At 40.7% G+C, this 20,427-nt stretch overlaps 1 protein-coding gene across 1 annotated transcript in view; it reads left to right on the top strand.

Moving 5' to 3' along the window:
- The window catches only part of PDE11A (phosphodiesterase 11A), a gene marked incomplete at both ends in the record, with an annotated part of 286,244 nt that overhangs the window by 178,652 nt on the left and 87,165 nt on the right, over window positions 1–20,427 (top strand). The gene's annotated exons all lie outside the window — the stretch shown is intronic.

A 20,427-nucleotide genomic window follows, 5' to 3' on the forward strand; every position in this document is an offset into this window, starting at 1 on the left:
TTGTCGCTTGCTTCTGGAGAAATAGTCCTGCCCACTGGGTATTGGGAGAACAGAACTGGCAAAGGTGTGTTTGGATAGTTCAGTTAGAGGGTAAGAGAGACATATGTAACTGCGTAGCCTCTTCATGATCATTGAAATGATTTCAGTATTTATTTCTATTTGTTAACTAAGCAGGATATAAAAAAATCTGTGTAATATGGTGAGAAGCAGGTTGCCTGGTTTGGGCATTGATTTTAGCTCTAACTTTCTGTTCACTTAAAGCAGCAGTTCTCAACCTGTGGGTCGCGACCCCTTTGGGGGTCGAACAACCCTTTCACAGGGGTCGCCTAAATATACCCTGCATATCAGATATTTACATTACGATTCATAACAGTAGCAAAATTACAGTTATGAAGTAGCAACGAAAATAATTTTATGGTTGGGGGTCACCACAACATGAGAAACTGTATTAAGGGGTCGCGGCATTAGGAAGGTTGAGAACCACTGAGTTAAAGTCTGAGGGCCTGTGTCTTCATCTGTAAAAATAAATGAAGAAATTAGGATGGTTATAATAGATAACATTTACCAAGTGTTTACTATGGGCCAGGCACAATACAAAGCATTTTACCTGTATTCATTCAGTTGAGCCTCATAATCTTGTGAAGTATGTACTATTTTACAGGTGAGTAAACTGAGCTATGGAGATATTGAATAGATAGGTCAAGGTCAAACAATTGTAAGGGGTATCGCAGTCTGGTCCCAGAACTGGAGTGCTTAACCAGCAGGCTTCACAGCATGACCCCTTTCCACCTCTGATGTCATATGCATCAGTGTATGTGTCTTAGATATCCCTTTTCACCTTAGTCATCACCATTCCCTTAAAGGTAACTCAGAATTCTTGCTCCTCTTGCTGCACTTCTAATAGTCCATGGTCAAAATGTGGATATATGGGGAAACTGACTTTTCTCCCTTCTGAAAGTTTAGGTATCTGCCTTTTTAAGTTTTTGTGGAAGTTTAGTTATTCATTATCAAGCAAGTTACCACTACAAGAAGGGTAATGTTTTGGATTTTAATGTTTGTATGTAATAATACTTGATGACAACTACTCTTCTAAGAGTTATTTGCACCTAGATCAGGGATGGGCAAACTTTTTGACTCGAGGGACACAATGGGTTCTTAAACTGGACCGGAGGGCCGGAACAAAAGCATGGATGGAGTGTTTGTGTGAACTAATATAAATTCAAAGTAAACATCATTACATAAAAGGGTACGGTCTTTTTTTTCAATAGTTTTATTCATTTCAAACGGGCCGGCCCCGGCCCGCAGGCCGTAGTTTGGCCATGGCTGACCTAGATGATTTGTCTTTCCAGGAAAAATGTCACAGAGACCTTTGGGCCTGATAATTTAATCAGGTCATTAGAGTTGAGTCACACTAATAAAAAAAGGAAATGAGGGAAGACCCCAAACTCATAGTAGGGATGAAGGAGCTGCTTGGAAGGGCAGGGAACATACCGTAGCCTCAGGTGCACTGCTTGGCTCCATCCAGGGATATAGAAAAGGCCTATGATGGTGACCCAGATCAGAAGGAGAGACGTGGTGCCAGCAAGAGGTGACAACTGACAACAAAGGAAGGAGACAGATTAACCAAAACCATAGGAGTCAGGGCCCCTTTGTTGTAGAGATAAACACCCTAAATACCGGCTAGAATGTGAGTGACAACAGGGCTGCACTATTTGTATGTTTTGTGCACTGCTCTGTCTCTCTTGCCATTCACAGTCCTTGGGACATAGTAGCATCAATAAATAGCTTGAATGGATGAATGAGTGAATGAATGAATGAATGACCAAATAAATTCAAACAACATCAGTGTTCCATAACTTAAAATAATTATTCATTAAGAAAATGTTAAAATTGTGACTATATGTAATTATGTTCTTTATATTTTATGTATATTTTACTAATATTTTTATGAAAAATATTTAAAGCTTTTTTACTTTAATAAAGTTCAGTTACCTAGACATTCTACTTATGGAAATAATTTCCATATCTACTTTGCTCTTTTATATTTTTTTTACTGTTTTAATTATCATCATTGCTAAGAGAAGGAAGGGACAGTCAGGGAGAAAGATAGCAAAGCTTACATGGATGAAATATGCCCACAAAAGCCATCGCATGGGATGTGGCCAGGGCTATAGCAGGCCAAAATCAATAGCTGTCTACTCTCTAAAGGTATTACCCTGTGTTCAGGCTTAATTCTTTGCTTAAACTAAGGGGAACACTGTTGATTTGGAATTTAGCATGCTTTTCTACTGTTAGCTCACAAACATACTAAAAATATGAAGTATTTATACTTGATAACAAAGGGTTATTTCACTGTAAAATTATCAAGATTATTAGCTGATTTATTCTAAATTTTATCCTGAAAGATATTAATGAGTATCTTATTACAATGTAATTGAGATATAGTAGATAATTTTAATCTAATGGCTTTTTTTATAAATAAAGCAAATAAGATATTATCATAATTGGTAGCTGATATCTTAACTACAGCAATGGCATTAAAATGTAATGAGCTTAAAATAATCCTGCACATGGACACTAAAAAATATTTACCTAAATTCCATTCTAGAGTATGTCCAATGCAGTTTCCTCACATTGTGGCTAAATAACAGTAAATACATACTTAGTTTTTCCCAATATGTACAGACAAACCATGCTTACATTCTAAAATATTTTAACCTTCGATACCTGCAATACTTTTTTAACAGAGATAATAAATAAATATATATGAGAGAGACAGAGACAGAAAGAGACAGAGAAGAAGAGAGAGAGCGAGCAAGAGATGAAATCTGGAATCAGAGTTAACCACGAGATCTCATGAGTTAAAGGATAGTTGAGTCTCAGTGTATTGTATTATGCCAGCTCAGGCCAAGCTAATGATCAGTGGTTCAGAGGTTAAGCCAGAGTTTGGGAAGAAAATGATTTTACGGTATTATCTAGTGCTAAGAATATCCTAAAGGTCAAATGCATGCATACATAGGTCAGACTCTAGTTGTAACTGAAGCTGTTCACATTTGGGATGCAGACATGTCTAAAAACCAGTGATATGTAGCCTGTCTTACATGAGTAGCCTTCTGAGTCAAGAACTCTTCCTAGTGGAAGTGGAGGCCATAGGCCTCAGTGTCTGGATAATTCCAAATTCAGTGTGGGGTTTGTCTCTTGGATGCGTCTCTTACCCCAGCCCCCCATGGATTCACATTCTCAGCTAAGAACATGAGTGGACACAAAAGACATGGGATTTCTATAGCTTCAGTGCATTAAGGGCCCCTGAGAGCAAGCACAAGGGCTCAGAGTGTCAACAGCAAACAACAGAAAGCAGCAGCTCAGCTGTGCTAACTGTGGAATTAAGAAGGTGGGAGGAAGCCGTCCAGGTCCATCCTTCCTCTGGGGGGATATTAGACATTCATAGTGAACTTTCGGAGACAGGGCCCCTGCTCTGTTTTTAAGTGGAAAGAGTATGAAACAGTGGCTATCTCAGTTGGTCTGAGAGGTGGTCAGGGTCACCACAGGATGTATTTTGGCCAGGTGGGTCCTTGAAGAGCCCTCCGCACATAGTTGCTTGGCTCAGTAGGGAAGGCCAGCCTGGACATGCAGCCCTAGTTGACCTCACCGCCCCTCTTCCCACATTTCCAATACTCAGGAGTGACAAAGTACAAACATCCTTTTTCTGATGTGGCACTTGATTAAGACACCATTCATAAAGAGGACCACATAGGAACACAGGGACACTGGTCCACAAAGCACTCCACATATTTACAGACTGAGGCTGCCCGGCTCGGCTCGGTCCTGTGCTGTAGAGCAGCAGATGCCCTTTCAGATGCGGACTCAGCTGTTTCCCGGCAGTCAATTTCCTGCTGAAGGTTCAATGACTTTCCATGATGATAAAAAAAATCTCGGACATTAAACTCGGCATAAATACTATTTGAGGTCAAAACAACCCCCTCAATTCAAGAGGCAGGCATGAGAGGAGGAAGAATAGGTTAGGTGTAATAAGATACCCAAATTCTTTTTATACAGCTTTGAGGTAGCATTAATGTACAGTTTTTATACTGATGAGACTGACTTGTCTTAACTGACCCAATCACTTATCTTCCTCACAAGTATTATCCTATTATCTTACCTCTCAAATAGAATATAGCCCTGGTGGGCTTTGAAAATCACTTATAATATGCAATTAAATCAAGCTAAGCCAACTTTTCCACCAAACATCCCAATTTTAAAATAGAACCTACATGTAAAGCTTTGGATATTCAAAAATTTTAAGGACCCTATGGTGCTTTCTTAATTTCATGTTGCTTTGTGTTTTATTTGCTCTTTCCTTCTCCGAGATAAATTTTATAAGATGATAAAATTATAGCATTGTATAGCTGGAAATGGTTTTGTTTTGCAGATAAGGCTTAGACATTTTAAATAAACCAAGAGGCCTGGTGGCTGCTTTGTCTATTTACATGTGTGCTATCTCCTGTCTGTCTGTGTCTGTGGCCTTACAAAGACAGCCTAAAGGGGGCAGCTCTGGCCACTGGGATTGCAGAAAACACTTAGATATTTCATATGGTGCCTTAGGACCAACAGAATCATGAATCATACACTAATGCTACCTATAAATGTTTAAATAATGAAATGTCTTAAATAATACGACTTAGGAGTGTATAAAAGCCTTTCATACCCATTGTTTCATGTGAGCCTCACAACCTCTTGGTGAAAGCTGGGTTATTACAGCTCTGTTTTACTTATGAAGCAACCAAGGACCAAAGTACTAGCAAGAAAAACACATCTATGTCACTGATTATCCCTCCCTAATGTTTTGCTTTCACCTTGCAGACAATGCTTCTCTTCAAGTGGCTGGATAGGAAAATGTAAGCAACATCATGGACTTGTATCCTGAAGTCATTTCTTTTGATTTAGCCATTATTCTTGGAAACTTTGTGGCATTTAGACAATTTAGGGTCCAAATAAGTATGAATGGTGATGATGTCTGAGAAAAACAGGATTTTTTTCGCTGAACTTAACAGACATTTTAAAAAGAGACTCTTCATGGTGTTCTTTGGGCAATCAATATATAATGCTACTTTATTAGAAACTCCTTTTAGTATTGTGGTTGTGCCATCCATGTGACTTCTTGCCCTAGAGTTTCAGACTGCTTAGGAACCTAAGGAAATTGGAAACAGCAAACATTATGAAGATATTGCATCATTCTTTGCAAGAGAGTACATGATCCATTATTCTGATATCTTGCTTGTCTTCCTTATATTCTGATTGGCTATCTAGCTATATAGAAATCTCTGGACATCTGGAAAGCTCAAAGGAAAAAGAGCAGCCCCACTTTATTATCCTGTGTTCTCCGGGACTGCCAAGTACCTTGTGAGAAAGATAAGCAAGATATGAGATTGTGAACATCAGTTTAATGATAAAGCACTTGTCAGGAGATACAGTCATATGTTTAAGGCATGAGAACTCATCAACTAGAGACTTTTGGGGGGCGGACATGAAGAATGTGAGACTGGGTTTATATTTGTATATTTCCTGTGGAAATGCTGATATTAGGGACATTATGGGTAGTAATCCGCACAAGTGGAATATGACGGCTTTAACAAATATAGCCCTGGTGGGCTTTGAAAATCACTTATAATATGTAATTTAATCAAGCTAAGCCCACTTTTCCACCAAACATCCCAATTTTAAAATAGAACCTACATGTAAAGACTGTTAAGGTAAATTAAAGAATTTTTAAAAGTTATTCTGAATAATTGTATACCGCCTCGATGTGTGTGTGTGTGCGTGTGTGCGTGTGTGCGTGTTTGTGTGTGTGTGTGTGTGTGTACTTTAGCTTAAAGGGATGGTTAAGTGATTTGGAGTTTCAGCTCTGGCTTTAGAAAAAGCTCTGTGGAAGGCAGTTGTCTCCAAAGAGACAAGCAAATGTGTGAGAAAACAAGCTCCGAGATGAAGCACTTTGGCCACTGGGTGCCATCCTTGCTCCACGCAAGGATTTGCTGAGCCACATTTCTAGGAAAATGGTGAAAACCTGAAAGGCAGTAATCTAAAAGTAATTTCAAGATATAATAATGTTTGTGTGTGTGCATGACCTGGAATATGTTAGTGACACAGGCAGCTTATTCATTTGCCCAGGCGCAAGGCGGAAGGATTGGGGAAATCTCAGCCTTATCAACAAAGCCTGGGTGCAGCCCTCTCGCTTGCTGTATCCCAACGAGCCATCCAAAGGGTGGCAGGACAGGCACCACGGAGGTGGCGTGCTAGGTGTCAGAGGTTAGCGGGGCAGCTGCTCCATTATTTTTTATTATTGTGTATATTGCAGCAGGCATGTAACAAGATTGGAACCCAGCCATCTCATGGCTGTGCTGTGCCCTTCAAATGCATCCCTTTCTTTACCAGAGCTGGTGGAGATATTGAGCACATTCTTTCCCTTCCTAGGAAATGTGTGTTGGTAGGATAGCAACTCTGTTTCGGGTGCTTTTGATTCCCCTGAAAGTGACTCATGGAGTTTACAAAGACACCACCATAACCAGGCATCAGAACACCCATGGTGAATGACGCATCTGTGCAGGATTTTGCTGTGTTTGGATTTGATGCTTACATGATAAAACCAAGAAATTAACCTCCGAGTTGTGAACAGGAATTGCCACAGAGAATATTCTAAGACTGTCATGTAACACAGGCTGATGTTTCCTTCCAGAGCCTCAAACATTTGGCTGGGGCTTAAAAAAAGTAAGGTGTGAACAAGTAAGAATTTTAATAAAAATTGAAAGTCCATTAGTCACTGTGTAACAAAAAACTCTAGACTCCTTTATGCAAGACCACATTGTAGAAGAGATCCAAGCTCAAAGCAGATTTTACCTCATCCTCCCAAGGTGGGGCCACGCAGCTGGCCGCACAGGTGGCCCGAGGCGGTGGCCCAGAGCAGCGGCTCCAGGTACTTCTTGAGACTCACTGTAACCAGATCCACACATCCATGCAAAGAGAAAGTGTGAGAAGGGCTGGCAAGAACTTACAAAAGTGCAGGCTTTTTGCAGCATATCCTGGGATAAAGGGCTTAAATACTATTCTGCTGTTAATCACCTACAGGTGGATGAGCTTTATAATACATTTTCTGGGCTTACTGTGGGATAACATGACACCAATCATTATATAGTTTTAATATTGCTATTCACCAAGACTTGTGCTGTTACATAGCTGTAGCATTCTCACTGATTCACAGTGCTGTCAGAGCTCTTACTAGTATTTCATTGGCTGTTAACAGAAGACTTTAAAGGAGGAATCGGAATCAGTGGCGGTAACCCATTGACGGGTCAGGCAGCTGAGGGACTAGCACACTGCCAATTCGGAGGCCTCATTTCTTGTTGCTGAGGTCCTTTCCTTGGACTCTCCTACCAAGTCTATATGCTCAGACCACTCAGTGTGATGGTCACCTGGAAAATAAGAAACATTTGATGTATGTTTAGCATGTGCCAGGTCTGTTTTCAGTGCCTGACCTATATTAACTCAATAAATCCTCACAAAATCCTGATTATTATTTTTCTTACTCTATAGATGATGAAAGTGAGGTACAAAGAACTGCCCAATTAATCATAGTGTACAAATTGGGAAATTGTGATATGGGTAGGCAAGCTGAATGTGTCATATTCCCTTTCAAAATGACAGGACCTTTTTTGATGTAGGTTCTTTGGGTCCTGGCGTGGCCCTATCCTGACGGTCTGATTATGAACCCTTCTATGCTCATGGTTTAGTCATTAACAGAGGAGTTCAGATTTCAACAGACTCTGTCTGCTGAGGGTGGTTTTGTTTGCTTGTTTGTTTGTTTTTAAGCTTACATAGTTTGCAAAGTAATCCAGCCCTACCATTTAATAGGTGTGTTTTCTCAGCCTTTAGCACTCTGGAATATCAACTTCAAGGGATAGATAGGTTCGTGAGATCTAAAAACAATTTTTCTACCCGAAGGGTAAATCCCAAACAATTCTTGTGCCGAATGATCTCATTCCTTTCTTTACCGAGTTCATTTTCCTAACATCTATGATCATCTCAGGCCTTTCTGGAGACAGGAGAGCTCTGTGAAAACCAAGCTTTGGGTTAGTTTCTGCAGAAACAGACGGGCATCCTCAGCACTGGGCTTAAGTTTGTCAGACAATCCCGTGAAACACCGAAGCTGGGTTTTAAGGAAGGGCACTGTACTCTCCCCCTCGCCACCAATGGGAAAGCCCTAGAATTCAGAAAAGAAAGAAACAAGGGCGAGAGGTTTTCTTTGACTACATTGCTCTTATATGAAAAATCACAGGAATCACCTTCCCTTTAAGACCATGGGTAAATTTATGTTCTGCCTGAATTATGTTTCAAACCATCAGTGGTCTCCTTGAAAACAGCTTTCCTCGGTTCTCTGAGGAGTTATATTCAAGAGCAAAGATTGATCATTTTGATAAATCCCTTAAAAACCAAAGGTCCAAATATTCTATTACAAGGAATGTCCCCATCTGCGCTGGGCTGTGATCAAGCATCTCTCTCCTCATGAGCTCTTTCTCCCACTGCATAGTTTGCAGGACTGAGTAGGGCGCAAAATCTTCTTCCTCTGTGTGCTATACATAAGCCCAATGTTCCTCCCAGGAAGGGTTCCACACAGGAGTACACTGAGTACCAAAAAGAAAACCTGTCCCACAGAATGTGCTCCTGCAAGGCCAACTGCTGCAGGCAGAGCCACCTGACCACCCCCAGGGCTGCCTGCGGCAAGCACCCAGGTGGTCCCTTGAGCCAAATGTGCGAAGCCATGCCATTGCAGCACTGAGCTCCCAGGTGTGCTCTCTGCAGCCTGGCTTTCCTTACAATGGGGTAAACGTGGCCTCTGTCAGGTCCTACGTTTCTCATCTCTCAGCAAGCCCCTCTAGAAAGAACTATTCTCAAGTTCCAGTTTGGAGGATCTCAGTGAAGTTTTCTGATTGGTCCAGTTTGGGTCAAGAGCCCATCCCTGGACCAATCAACTGTGACAGGGGTGTGGTCATATAGAAGAATATGTCAGCTCTCAGGTGGAAATGCGTGGTTGGAGTGGAAAAAGAACCAGTTTTCCTAGAAAGGAGATGATACTAGGCAGAGTATCAGAGCTGCCGTCACAAGGGAGGTGTGCATGCACGGAACTTTCAGATAGTGACTTTCAGTTCCTATCAAACCTGCCCATGACCTCTCTTGTGGAAAGCATATATTTCCTTCAGCACCGATGAGATGCTTATAACAGCCTCTTTGTAATTCATCATTTGTAGACACTGGGTGATACCCACCTGTGATCTATGTGCTGAAATGATTTCCTAAGTCACGTAGTTTAAATTGTGTTATTGAAAAGACTATTCTATTATGTCCTTCAAGCATTTCTACTTCCACAGCTAATCCCACTGATGGTCACCCTGACTTGGCTCTCAAACTCACCCCAATGTTATAAGGCAAATAGATATAGCTTCCAGGGGCATGGCAATTAGGTTGGCCCAGGAATTACTCCTTAACAACTGTTACATTTGGTTATATCAGCAGCATCTTTCTATTGTGCTTGAACACGGGAGGCTCTGATGCATAACCAGAAAGCTCACTTCACCTGGATCAAACTGTAATCCACAAATTCCTTCTGGAATAGTCGTCTCTTTGTGAACTAATTAGAACCTACTGGAGAATTATGCAGATCAAGTAGACCAAACATCCCTATATCTGGTGTTTGAAACCCACAGTAAAATAGCTCAATTCGTAATCTACTTCCCAGACTTATTAGAATTCATTCAGTAGAAGGACATTCTTTCCTAGAGGTTTTTTGGCAGATTTGTGTGTGAACAGTTAACCTGGTGTTAGCAAAAGCAGTTACTTGTATCCAAACAGCTCTCTCTGGCTGCAAAGAGAATCCCAAAGCTGTTTAGACAAGACTTTGCTTATCCTCCCACCAGGATGCAGATATTTTAAGTGGACAGAGTGAGATAAAACACAGCCACTGCTGACCCCGACACTGACCACATCCTGTGGCTGCCAGATTTTTGGACTTGAAGGTCAGGGGGGGAAGGTAAAGAAGAGGACACTGAAGACAAAGAGACAAAGAAAATTAAGGCCTCCTTGACATAGTTGAAAATTATTTCCCTGAATTAACAAGCTTAGGCTTTAAAATGTATCAATACAAGACAAACAAAGGTATGTAGAATCCACATATATTTCTAGGACAGGTGGAACTGCTAATCAGATCGTGAAAAGCAGGGTATTTGAGGGTAAGACAACCTCGAGATGGTTCTTATTTTTCTTTTTCCTGTGGCATTCCCATAACTGTTCTTCAGATGCCTAAATGTAGACTCAGGGAGATTTATTTTTCTTCTAATAGGGTATGTTATAGTTGTCACTCAGCCTTGAAATAGTTTTCCTCTCCAGTGGAACATCAGGCCAGTCATATATTTGCATAGCTATTCCCACCTGTCACTCTTCTGCCAGCTTAGTGCATCAGCATTGCACAGAACACCCAGCCAGCCAATGGCAGGCTTTAAGCTGCTGCAGTCACCCAGCAACAGGAAAAGGCATTTCATTGGCTCTCTCGCTGTCAGCTAGAAAGGAGGCCAATCCAGCTGGACTTCAACTGTGAAGATCAAGACGAGGCATTGGGAAAGGGCAAGGCCAGATGCTTGAACATAGGCCCGTCTCAGCTAGGACTGTGGTATTTTATAAATATCATTAAGCACGATGCTTTTGTTCCCCCCAAATGAGAATTGCTTATTTAAGAATAGCATGTAAACAGGGCAGATAGTTTTTGTTTGCCGTGTCATAGGATGCATGGGATGGACCCCAGTCTTATCTGCCTGGCCAGAGGACATGCTGCTGAAAGTGGAGCCTCAGTGAAAAATGCATTAGGGCATTTGGTGTGGAAACAATGAAGCCATCCTCTTCTAGAAGTGGGATGCCATTGACAATGGGTATTCTAAATGCAAAGCAAATCCCATAAGTCACTTTATCAGTATCTGATCCTGTGAATTTTCATGCCCTTAAAAAGTTCTACCTAACTCTTCAGGCTGACTTTCCCCGTAGAGAAAACCGAAGGAGCAAGTCAAGGTTACCTGGGCCTTGAATATAGGCTGCCTAATGTGCCGCCCAGTCTCCTCTCGTTTCCTCGTTAGGGGGTCCCATTCAGGAAAAAAGGGTTTTCTCTTTGTTTTTTTCTCTTTTAATGCTACTATAGAACAGAATTAATATAGACTGTGCATATGTGCATATGTGAAATCAAAGCAATTAGGGGATACTCAGAAAAGAATGTGCTGGAAGCCCGTCAAGGAAAAAAATTCTTAAATTGACAACACCCATTCCTCACTGAGGACCCAATCTCTCATCACTTCAGGGTGCATAGTGGAAGGATATACCTCTCAATGATGAAAAGCAGTTAAACTCTAAAGGCTTCAGTGCCAGGAACACATACATATCTTGTCATTGGTTAAGGACTTGAACGCAGGGCAGGCAGTTTGATTGGAAGAGCTCACTCAGTGTAATCTCTCCCCTGCGATTCACAAAGGCAGACGATCATTGCTGGCTTAGAGCAGCAAAATGGAGAGAAGGGTAGCCCTAACCGGTTTGGCTCAATGGATGGAGCATCAGCCTGTGAACTCAAGGGTCCCAGATTCGATTCCGGTCAAGGGCATGTACCTTGCTTGCGAGCACATCCCCAGAAGGGGGTGTGCAGAAGGCAGCTGATCAATGTTTCTCTCTCATTGATGTTTCTGGCTCTCTATCCCTCTCCCTTTCTCTCTGTAAAAAAATCAATAAAATATATTTTTTTAAAAAATGGAGGGAAGGGTTGTCTGCTTTTCCACAGAACTAGCCAGATTGGAAATTAACCGTAATTATTAGTAATTATAATTCATTCACAGTGGACAACCTATTAACTATAAATCCAATACCATTTTTGTATCATGTTAATTTTAGATTCACATTATAGTAAATTAGTATGTGAATAACATTTTTGTGTATCTCTAATGGGTAGAAAATGATACAGTCAAATTTGCCTTTACTAGACTGTCAGCTACTTGAAAATGGCTGTATCTCCAGTGCCTAACACAATGCCTGGCATAGGCAGGTGCTCAAGAAATATTTCTTGAGTGACTGAGGTAATACATTGATGACTGAATTTATGAATCAATAAATGATACAAAATTCAAGAACCTGCCTGAGTTTCACAAATGACAAGCCTTGGAAAGTTGTGAAACATTTTTGTGTTATTTTCAATGTTTGGGGGTGTGAGTCTAATGAAAATTAAACTCAGGAGACCTGAGTTGTACGCTTGTTCAGTCACAAGTCTATGAAATAGGTATTTTTAAATATGTTTTTATTGATTTCAGAGAGGAAGGAAGAGGGAGAGAGATAGAAACATCCATGATGAGAGAGAATCATGGATTGGCTGCCTCCTGCAAGTCCCCCACTGGGGATCGAGCCCACAACCCGAGCATGTGTCCTTGACCGGAATCAAACCCGGGACCCTTCAGTTTGCAGGCCAACACTCCATACATCAAGCAAATAGATATTAGTATTACCTTATCTTATGGATGCAGAGACTATGGGCTAAGAAGTAAAGTAACTCACCCAAGGTCACGGAGTTGATAGGTCACAAGTATAAGATTGGAATCCAGGTGCAATCCAGAGCTAATGTTGCTACCATTATGTGAATCTGCCTGCACACATACATTTTGTAAGTATTCACATTTCTTTTGTTTCAAAGCACAGTAAAACATTGAGGAGAAAATGCTTACGAGATTCAGACACCACTTTGGAGATGATACAAAATGAACTGAGAGTTGGGGTGCAGGAAGGATGAACCCTGGACCATTCTGAGCTCTAAATAGCCAGCAAGCTCAGCCTGGAGGCCCAGCCTGTTCCTGTGATGGCTCCGCAGAGGCAGGAAAATGTTTTTTCCGGGGTCAGTTTTGCATTCACTGTCACTAAACTTGGGTTCAAGTCCCAGCTCTGCCTCACACTTCCAGTGGGACTGTGGGCACTGCCTTATCTCCTTTGAACTTCCCTTTCCACAGTCAGAAAACTGGGATACTGGGAATCACCACAAAGGGTTGTGTAAGGATACGATAGGCTAAGAATATGGAAAGAACTGAATTTATGCTGGCACACTGCAAATCCTCAGTTAACAGTAAATGCCTTCTGTCTTCCTCCTATACCCTCAGTGAAAAGGATGAGGAATCTCATTTGCCCAACAGATTATACTAGTAAAATGAGTTTATAAAATTACACAGTTTTCTTCTCTTGTTTTGTCTAATCAGTATATGTTGGTTCCTTATTTATAAGGAGAAAGAGAAATCCATTTTCTATTCCAAGAAAACTCTAGAAAAGCTCAAGGTACAATTTTGAGCTAGAAATTTACATTAGATAATAGGCTTTCCAAGGCTCCAGGCTACTGAGCTATTGTCCGGCCTTCATTTCCCAGGTAAACTGCACTAATATGAACATTTCAGGAGCTTCTGTCACCTACTAGCTCGAGTGGGAGACATAGAGTGTCTTGGGAGGTTTACCTACAGCAGAAGTTCTCACCATTTTTCTTTTTCTTTTTTTTTTTTTTTTTTTTTTTGGTGAGGAAGAGCAATTCATCGCTTACTTAAGGTCAAGGTATGAGCAGGTGTGGGTTTCCAAGAAAGGTTCTCGGTGAAACAGGTAGCCTGTCCATTCCCAGGCGACAACCAAGGAGAAAGAAGTGCAAAGGAGCAGGCCTGTGAAACCAACACATCAACGTGTCCCCTAAAACTTTAAGATCACTTGGTGATCCAGATATAACCCCGGAGAAAACTTCTTTCTCAGACACGTCAGATCTTTGGGATTTTTCTCTCTCACTCACCATGGCTCTGTACACTGAGAAAGGAAGTCATTGGATGACTAAGTGTCATTAGTGACAGGCCTCGGTCACAGGTTCTCAGCCTGACTGGATGTTAGACTAGCCCAGGAAAGGGCGCCCTTAAACACAATAGTGAGCCCTGGACATCACCCCAGACTGTTTGACAAGAAGGGGGCAGAGGGCTGGCCTTGTGTGTGTTCCGCATCACCCAGAAGATTCTGGTATGGAGCTAGGAATAAAAAGCACAGGTCTAGCTAATGTTTCCCAAACTGGTCTCACAGAACGCCACTCCACAGAATAGCCACAGATGTGCCACATACCCACAGAAGGTGTTTTGGTAAATACCCCATTAAATAAAGTGAAATAGGTGACTTTACTATAACTTTTCCCAGTCATTTTTGTCCACACCTTGTTCAAAGCCCATCTGCTAACTGGCTTCTATAGTAGTGTGCCAGGGAACACCAGTCTGAGCACACACTGGCCTGGGTCCCCACGTTGTCAAAGGAAAAGCACAGCAAGTCCTGAGAAGAGGGAATGGAGGCATCCGTGTGTGGTAATTGGAAATGCCGTAGGACATCCAGATCCCAGCACTGGCACTTTTCTTAGAATGAGCCTTTCATTATCATGCTCATCATTAAATAATAGCTGCAGTAAAGACGTGTCTCAGGAATTTCCCAAAAGCAAGTCAGTATATTTCAAAGCTGCTGCATTTTATTGTCAGTCTTTCCACCCTGAAAAGAAAATGTGCTGCTGTTTTGAGTTGTAAATTGCCTCAAAGAAGGGGACTCCTAACAATTCACATTGCCTTAGACTACCAGGAGACGCTCAGAGGGCAGGCCTTTACCTCCAACCAGGGATCTCAGAAAGGAGGTGGAAATAAAACGGAACTGACAGTGATATTGAGCTCGAGTATGTGAAAGAATTAACGATGTACTAACTATCTAACTGCCTAAAATAAAAATGGGTAGTCAGTGATTTGTGTTTTACTGGGCAGAGGTGGCAAGGTTTCTTATGTGCGGCTGAGATTATGTACTGTTATAAATGAAACTTAAACTCCAGTTTTCAGGGTCTGAGAAGGGAACTCTCTGAGCCCACATCTTCCCTCCTACCCAGGACATTCTCTGAATATCTGACCTATTCCTTTTTCCAACGACCTCATCATTTTTCTATTCCTGGTTGGTAGTAGAGAGCAATCAGCAATTTCTAAGTCACAGTGAAATAGTGATCATATCCATGCCAAGCAGCCAAGGGCCTCAGAAGTTATTCGTTAGGTGTAATGGAAATAATAGTAATAACAATTATTATTATTGTTATTTGTTGAGTGCCTACTATATGTCAGGAGCCCTACATGTGTTATCTTAATTTATTTTTTAATATATTTTATTGATTTTTCACAGAGAGGAAAGGAGAGGGATAGAGAGTTAGAAACATCGATGAGAGAGAAACATCAATCAGCTGCCTCCTGCACACCCTCTACTGGGGATGTGCCTGCAAGCAAAGTGCATACCCTTGACTGGAATTGAACCTGGGACCCTGAAGTCTGCAGGCCGACGCTCTATCCACTGAGCAAGACTCGTTAGGGTAATTGTTACCTTAATTGAATCACCAAAGCAACTCTCTGCAACTGGTGATTTGGGCCTTCTTGACCTGATGGGTAGCTACAGCTCAGAGAGAGAAAAACAACTTGCTCAAGTCTAGATCGAAGCTGGGAATGGAACTACTGTCAACAAATGCTCTTTGTAGTAAACCCTGCTTTTAAATATATGCTAGACTTTGCTTCATTAGTTAAGGGAAATGACACTTAATATAGAGGAGAGAATGATCATGTCTATAACTTCACATGTGAACTATTTTAATATATTGATACTTGAATCTCTAAATATATTTGTACAGCAATTTTTGGCATCATATAATTATGATTCTTATTTACAAAATGATTTATGGAGCTTAAAATAGCAGGTTAGTGGACATGTATATATTTGTATGGCTATTGATACACACACACATCCCAGTTTTGCCTAATGATTATCCTTTGATGTCTTCACTATGAGAAGATGACTTTGCAGACTAATTAATTCCTAGTTTGGGAGCTGTGATATTGGATTTGCTTTATCTGACCACATTCCTTTAATGAGCCCCTTCATGAAACATCTATTGATGAGGAAGTTGGCTGGAGTGAGGACCACTATCTGTAGCCATAGAAAATAAAGCTAACTAGCTTCTTGATTCCACAATCACTACCCAGAATGAGAAGAATAATTTTTAATGTAGTGAATCTGACTGAACTATGAACCTAATGTTTGGTGACCTCTGGGAAAGAAATCTAAAAAAGGACAATAATCAACAAAAAGAAAAGTGCAGTAAAAGATGAACTCCTTTATCTTCAGCAAAAATAATGGCAGAAGGTTACTAAAATATATATTGTGTCTGATGGAAAAGTAGTTCACTCTGGCGTCTACTTGCAATAGCATACTCTGTATTTGACTCAAATAAAATAGCTTTTGGCATTTATCCACATTACTTTTCACCACCTACTTCAAAAGCAGAAAAAACTTCTAGTCCTGACAAAAACCTATTTTCAATATTTTATTTTTATTCCTCAGAAAACAGCTCCCAGTGCCAAAGAATAATTGTATCAATATAAATAATCTAACTTCAGATGTTTTATATCATAGTCAATGACAAAATAGGAAATGTAACATTTTTTGCTTTGACAGCCCATGAAATCCATCATCTATTTTCAGAGATCTTTCATTCAGGAAAAGATTTGGATTTTAAGGATTTACAGCTCTATCAGAAATATTTGAATGAAAGATTTGCAGCTTTTAAAATCAATATCAGGATTTACTAGTGAAAACCTAGAGTCAGTTGGTGAAATGTTATTATAATCATTTATCCTTTGTGACCTTTAAAAGAATAAAAAAAAAAAACACCCCTGTCTCATACCCATAGTTTATCTCCAGCAACACTAATAAGAGCAAAAAGCTTTCTTCCTTCCCCATGCAGTTCCTGACTCTTCAAGAATTACCCACACACTGTCACCAGGTGGCAGAAGGTACTGCATGATCTTAGCATTTAATGAGACACGAAGAGATAAGATAGGAAAGGGCTCTATTCACCTGGTATGTCTTTATAAGAGGCATTGGAATGATGAGAAACATGCCTTGATTCATTTTCGGAATATACATTTACAATCTTTCTACTCTATTTCTTAAATGGGTTAGTATGCTATTCTCATATATGGATTCATAAAATGGCCTCAGTCTAAAATTTCCATTTAATTGGATCATTAACATAAAGAAAAACTATCCCCTCTCAGCAGTAATTACTATTTTAAGAATATCCTCTCGTGGACAAATTTTATTATATTTATAAAGTCGATTTATTAAAAATATTTCTGTGTGCTGGAATTCCCTTGGTGTAGAAGTATAAATGTGATCATGATGTTAAATGCATCATCTGAAATGTCTCATACACAAGCCAGAGCTACAGAATGCTGCTAATTAGAGTCAGACCTAAGAAAGATTGAGCAGAATGCCCAGAAGGTTGGTAAATTCTGCCTCGAATTGGAAGGGGGACTTGGAAGGGGCAGCAGGTCTGATAGAGAAAGCCCTGATCCTGGCTCTGACACCAGCGGATACTCTCACCTCGGGCAAGCTAGTCCACCTCTCTTACATTAGACCAGAAGACACCAATATTCTACCATTTTCAGACAGTCTGAGTGATACTCAGAGGCCCACCCCTCTTCTCCTTTGTTCCTAATGAGCTGAGTGAGGATGAGACAGAGGTCTCTCAGGTATCTTCCTCACTATCGGATTCAAGCAAGAGAACTGGCAGAACTACATGATGGGCCTTAAAGATGCTTCCCATGTGCGTGGGTGGGTGGGGTGGTATACAATCACTTCCACTCACATTCCATGGGCCAAACCTGAAGTCAATGGGCAGGGAAGTATCACCATCCATGGGCAGCTCAGGGCCATGTAGCAGTGTGAGGGCATGAAAGGGAGTGAAAAATCAGGAATAACAATACCATTCATTACAGCCACTGAGCAGAAAAGCATTCCTTTCAGAAGCTATCCCCATAAAAAAGCCCAATACAGAAAACCACCTGATAAGACAGTGACTGAGTAAGGTATATTCGTCAAGTTCACAGCCCCCTACCCCTATCCTTAATTTTTAGTGTTTAGCCTGAGCTTGACGAATCATGTTTCCTCCCAGTGTATCTTCTGATTCCAGCACTGAATATATTTCTTTCCAAAAGGAATACGGGGAGAGAGCCTTTCTAGATTGCCTTCTCTAAGGAACCCTGGAGAGGAAGGACTAGAATTGCAATCAGGATGCTTCTGAAAGGGACCACCATTCTTGAGTCTGCCACCAATTATTTGTTTTGAATTTCTGGAAATTTAGTATTCAATTAGTCTGCAATGATGATAATCATCTGTAATGAGTGGAATTATGTCCCCACAAAATTCATATGTAGAAACCCAACCCCAGTACCTTAGAAAGTGACTATATTGGAGATGAGGCCTTGAGGGAAGTAATTAAGGCTAAATGGGATCATAAGTGGGGGGCCCTGATCCAAAACAACTGCTGTGCTTATAAGAAGAGGAAGGGCATCAGGGATGCCCCACACAGAGGAAAGGCCATATAAGGACACAGCTAGCAGGCAGCCATCTGCAAGCCAAGGAGAGAGGCACAGGCAAAACCAAACATGCCAATATCTTCATCTTGGATTTCCAGTCTCCAGAACTGTGAGAAAATAAATTTCTGTTGCTTCAGCCACCCAGTCTGTGATGTTTCATTATGGCAGCCTAGCAAACTAATATACTGTTATAGTATATGGAGGGCCTGGTAGGAGCCTGGCACTGTGCTAAGTATTTTATGTCACTTAGTGATTTTAATGACTATGATAAATGGTTATTGGTATATTCCTTTTACAGAAGAGGAAATAGATGCCCAAAGCCACAGTTTTAGCAAGTGGCAAAACTCAGATTCCAAGGCCCATCTGTTTGGCTCCACACATGCACTCAGAATACCACCAACCCACATTTATTAAGTACTAGCCAAGAAATAATTTTAAACTATAATAATTGCTGACATTGGAGAAACTTATTCCTTTCCTTAAGGAGCTTATAAATGATGAGAGATAGACTTACAAAGATAAGTAGGAAAATAAATAAATACTGCATGGACAAGAACATGGATTTAATAATGCTGTGGCAAAGCCACAGTGAATCTAAGCTAAGAGAACATCAAATGGTTGTAAAGGCAACACAGGGTAGAGGTTATAAACATAAGAGGTAGGAGGTAGATTCAGCAGTTTTCTAGTTATATGACCTTGAGCAAGTTACTTACCTATGTTCTTAACCTCGCTTCCTCATCTGTGCTAACGGGTGCAAATTGGTACTAATAATAGAGCATTATCGATTGGAGTATTAAATGAGATACTTTAAAGTGTTTTGTACGATGCTTGATACATCATACATCTCAGTAATGCACAACGGGGGGAAAAGCATTCTTCTAACGTGTAGTCTCCTCAGCACCAACAAAAAGAGCCAATCTGTCTAAGCATGGTTGAGTTCTTAATTGTTTAAGTGAAAATTATTAATGTTGTTAAATTTCTGAATAAACTTTACAACGTTAATAATTAATAAGGGTACGTTTTCACTAACTCTTAAGTGGGGGTTTCTAAATTTATAATTCTCTTTCCAAAATATTTTTTTTCCTATCCAGCTCATTCAGCTTAAGTCAAATAGTCAAACATACATGACCAACACAGAGTCAGAGTAAAATTAAAATGTTGGTCAGTTTTGAGAACAGTCTGATAGAAAGGCAAGACAGAAAGGACTAATAAGATATCTGATAGAAGTAAAAAAGCAAATTAAAAATAAAGGGGTGTGTGTGTGCTTATGGCATGGTGTGCATGGATGATGTGTGAGTGTGTTTTGGGGACACCTTCATCCGTCTGAGAACAAGTCTAGGTATGATTCAAGACAGGGAACTGTGGCTGAGGAATGGTCCCTGCACCTCCTGCCTCACGTGAGAGATTGCTTCTTCACTGAAGGTGATTGCTTTATTCAGCCCTAAGAGTAGAAACATTTGTATAATGCTTCATATGCTCTTATGGCATAAGCCAATACAAATATTTCCTGGATCTATCAGTAAAAGTATATAAATTCTTATTTATCTTGCTGCAGAGAGAAACCAAGAAAAACTTGGAAAGTGAGACTATTTTTCTCCAAGTGAACAGGATGGGAAATAGTTTCTATTGGAGGCATGAATATTGAAATATTTCTTCTCACTAGCTCACTGGAAAGTGATGATGGGTGGCCAGCCACATATGTCCACAGTGACTGATTGCACTCCTAACCCCAACTAGCAGGACAAAAAGATGGGGCTCAAGATATGGAACCAGGGGAGAGGAACATGGGACAAGGCCCCTGATGTGAACGAGACACCCAAACAAAACCACGCCCTGGTCAGTGGCTCCGCACCCTCCTCTTGACCCCCAGGGTGGCCCACTGTTGCCATTAGTGAATTCTAATCCTAAT

The sequence above is a fragment of the Myotis nattereri genome, assembly GCF_964212035.1.
Source record: "Myotis nattereri genome assembly, chromosome: 7".
NCBI classification, from domain to species: Eukaryota; Metazoa; Chordata; class Mammalia; order Chiroptera; family Vespertilionidae; genus Myotis; species Myotis nattereri.